The sequence below is a fragment of the Mastomys coucha genome, unplaced genomic scaffold, assembly GCF_008632895.1.
Source record: "Mastomys coucha isolate ucsf_1 unplaced genomic scaffold, UCSF_Mcou_1 pScaffold20, whole genome shotgun sequence".
NCBI lineage: Eukaryota > Metazoa > Chordata > Mammalia > Rodentia > Muridae > Mastomys > Mastomys coucha.
Window position 1 is genome coordinate 61,714,395 of NW_022196903.1, and position 4,646 is coordinate 61,719,040.

Below are 4,646 nucleotides of genomic sequence, written 5' to 3' on the forward strand. Positions count from 1 at the left end.
ACCCTGAGATTCCACCTCACACCAGTCAGAATGGCTAGGATAAAAAACTCAGGTGACAACAGATGCTGAAGACTTTGTGGAGTAATAGGAACATTACTTCATTGCTGGTGGGATTGCAAACTGGTACAACCACTCAGTTTGGCGGTTCCTCCGGAAATTGGACATAGTTCTACCTGAGGACCCAGCTATACCACTCCTGAGCATATACCCAAAAGATACTGCAACATGTAATAAGGACACATGCTCCACCATATTCATAGCAGCCTTATTTATAATAGCCAGAACCTGGAAACAACCCAGATGTCCCTCAACAGATGTGTGGATACAGAAATTGTGGTACATCTACACAATGGAGTACTACTCAGCTATTGGAAACCATGAATTTATGAAATTCTTAGGTAAATGGATGGATCTAGGAGATATCATCCTGAGTGAGGTAACCCAATCACAAAAGAACAAACATGGTATGCACTCTCTGATAAGTGGTTATTAGCCCAGAAGTTTGGAATACAGGAAGAACAACCCACAAACCACAAGGAACTCAAGAAGAAGGAAGACCAAAATGTGGACATTTCATTCCTTCTTAAAAGGGGGAACCAAATATCCACGGAAGGAGTTGCAGAGATTAACTATGGAGCAGAGATTGAAGGAAGGGCAAGCCAGCCTAAATATAGCTATCTCCTGAGAGGCTCTGACAGTACCTGATTAATACAGATGTAGAGGCTCACAGACAACTATTGAAATGAGTACAGGGTCCCCAGTGAAGGAGTTAGAGAAATGACCAATGGAGCTGAGGGGTTTGCAGCTCCTTAGGACGAACAACAATATGAACTACCTAGTACCCTCAGAGCTCCCAGGGTCTCAACCACTAACCAAGGACTGCACATGGAGGGGTCTGATTGTTCTGGTAGCATGTGTATAGTAGAGGATTGCAAATTTGATCATCAATAGGAGGAGAGGACCTCGGCCCTGTGAAAGTTCTGTGCCCCAGTGTAGGGGAATGCCAGGGCCTATAAGTGGGAGAGGGTAGGATGGCAGGCATGGGGTGGGGGAGGAAACAGGGGTTTGTTTTTGTTGTTTTTGTTTGTTTCTTTGTTTTTTGGAGGGGAAACTGGGAAAGGAGAAATTTACATGTAAATAAAGAAAATATCTAATAAAAATAAAAATAAAAAATCATACCTGGAGGACCAGTAAGACATTTTCTTTTATCCATGAAGAATTTAAAATTATAATTTTAATTTTTAAGTTCTAAATGTGATTTCCTAAATTTTTTTCTGCTACTGATTACTAGTTTGCATTCACTGTGTTTAAAAAAATAAACTGTATGATTTCAAAAAAAATGTGATTCAATTCTATTTAATTAAAATATGTTTTTAAATGTTAACAAATTCAGATAAATTGAAATCATGTACCTTTTCTCATCATAATGCAATAAAAGTTTTAAAAAAATGTATCTTAACAGCTTATCAAAGAGCCAGAACAATGGATCCAAAGCCCTTCAATGGAAGCTAAATGTTCTTGGTGGGAGTAAGGTTAATTAATAGTGTAAGCAGTCCTTTCCAAGTGTTATTTTCACCCTTTCTCTATTTAAGTTGTATTAAAACCCCACTGTGCATGTTGATTAAGGCTACTATCTATAACCACATGAACTGACATATTTTTCTAATACTTATTTCTATGTCTCTGTCAGCCTGTAACACCAGCGCTCAAGATGCACAGGTAAGAGAATTGCAAACTGGGGCCACACAGTGAGACCCTGTCTCAAATACTGAAGATGTTTATGTAATTTTTTTATGTTCAAAACTTAAGAAATGTCCTTTATCACATAGAGTATTGCAAACCCACACCTCTTAAAATACAGATAAAGTCATTTCAGGACTCACACAACATGAAATCTATCATTCTATTCTACTTCTGATTTATCATAAGTAGGTCTTAGTTTGGCTGCCTAGTCTGCCAATAATGGCACAAGGGTTAGAATCACAACCATGTTTGGGTGTGGTCACAAACTTATTTTGGTCAGCAGTTCCTTGGAGAAAGCTAGGTATCGATATCTACTGATATGGATGTCGAGTGTGATGGAATGGATGCTCATTGTGGCAGAAAGCAAGTGCAGAAGAGAGAACCGGGAGAGTTTATTATTTTCTTAATTGGATATTTTATTTACTTAAATTTCAAGTGCTATTTCCTTTCCTCACTGTGTGTTATTTTCCCTCTGCAAATTCTCTATCCAGTCCCTCATTACCCTGCTTCTATGAGGGTGCTCCCCACCCACCCACCAACTCCTGCCTCACCACCCTAACATTCTTCTACAATGGGGCATCTAGCCTTGATATGACCTAGGGCCTACCCACCCCCTGTGATGCCACATAAGGCCCCCTTCTGCACCTTCAGTCCTTCCCCTAAATCTTCCATTGTGGTCCCTGTGCTCAGTCTGATGGTTGGCTGTGAGCATCCATATCTGTATTGGTCAGGATCTAGAAGATCCTCTCAGTGAATGCATACCATGTGTGTTCTTTTGTGATTGGGTTACCTCACTCAGGATGATATCCTCCAGATCCATCCAATTCCCTAAGAATTTCATAAATTCATTGTGTAAATGTACCATATTTTCTGTATCCATTCCTCTGTTGAGGGACATCTGGGTTGTTTCCAGTTTCTGACTATTATAATTATGGCTGCTATGAACATGGTGGAGCATGTGTCCTTATTACATGTTGGAGCATCTTCTGGGTATATGCTCAGGAGTGTTATAGGGTCCTCTGGTAGTACTATGTCCAATTTCCTGAGGAACCACCAAACTGATTTCCAGAGTGGTTGTACCAGCTTGCAATCCCATCATCAATGAAGGAGTGTTTCTCTTTCTCCACAACCTCGATAACATCTGCTTTCACTTGATTTTTGATCTTAGCCATTAAGACTGGTGTGAGGTGGAATCTCAGGGTTGTTTTCATTTGCATTTCCCTGATGATTAAGGATGTTGAACATTTCTTTAGGTGCTTCTCAATCATTCTGCATTCCTTAGTTGAGAATTCTTTGTTTAGCTCTGTACTCCAATTTTTAATATGGTTATTTGGTTCTATTGAGTTTAACTTCTTGAGTTCTTTGTATACATTGGATATTAGCCCTCTATCAGATATATGATTGGTAAAGATCTTTGTTTTCATATACAACTTGGTAAGTAAATTGATGTATTCACAAATAGAGCATTTAAATTTTGTTTTAGAAATATTACCATAGTTTTCTAAATGCTCACCAATTGTCTTAGTCAGGGTTTCTATTCCTGCACAAACATCATAATCAAGAAGCAAGTTGGGGAGGAAAGGGTTTGTTTAGCTTACTTCCACATTGCTGTTGGTCACCAAAGGAAGTCAGGACCAGAACTCAAGCAGGTCAGGAAGCAGGAGCTGATGCAGAGGTCATGGAGGGATGTTCCTTACTGGCTTGCTTCCCCTGGTTTGCTCAGCCTGCTCTCTTATAGAACCCAAGACTTCCAGGCCAGGGATGGCACCACCCACAAGGGGCCCTATCCCCTTGATCACTAATTGAGAAAATGCTCCCACAGCTGGATCTTATGGAGGCACTTCCCCAACTGAAGCTCCCTTCTCTGTGATAACTCCATCCTGTGTCAACTTGGCACTCAAAATCAGCCAGTACACCAATATTTTGTCATTTTCAGAAACTACTTCTCATTTTCATTTTCAAATCTTGAATGTAGCATATAAAAATACAAATCTGGGGCTGGAGAGATGGCTCAGTGGATAAGAGCACTGATTGCTCTTCCGAAGGTCCTGAGTTCCGATCCTAGCAACCACATGGTGGCTCACAACCATCCGTGATGAGATCTGACATCCTCTCCTGGTGTGTTTGAAGACAGCTACAGTGTATTGTAGTCTCTCCTCCATGGCTGCCTCAAAGACCTACTCTCAGCCAACTCCTGCCAGAACTCTCGTTTGAAATCCTTGCTGAGTAAACAGACTTTGCACCCCTACCTCTGCTGTCATGTTTATGTTACACGTTTGATTGTTGTGGTTTCATTTTTTGCTGCCTGCTATAAAAACTCATCTACCCCAAGTAAATGCACGCTTTGATAAATTTTCTTGGCGTCCGACTCTTTGTTTCTCCACCCGTTTATTTCCACAGGTCCGGTCCAATCTCCAGTCCGAAGCAACTCACAAACCATGTAGGTCTGCAGGCCGGACACTACAGTGTATTATGCTGGAGCAAGCAGGGCTGGAGCGAACAGGCTGAAGCAAGCAGAGGTCCTGAGTTCAATTCCCAGCAGCCACATGATGGCTCACAGCCATCTGTACAGCTACAGTGTACTCATACACATAAAATAAATAAATAAAAAAACCCCAAATACAAATCTATAGTAAACTGAAAATACTCTGTGCAAATGCAACTGTAACTAGTTCCATTGGCACCCTACTTGCTTACAACGTTAAAACATGGCCTCTTCTCTCAGCAAGTTGTGTTCTACTTCAGTGATTTCCAATAGAATATATAAGTTTGGAAACATCAGCTGAAAGTGGAAGTGGTAATAGAGTTATTTAGGATGAAGACTCATGAGAACAATAAAAAGAGTTCACGTTTATGTGTGTCTTGTCTTTAAAAACAGATTTGAATATTTTAAAATTAAAAAG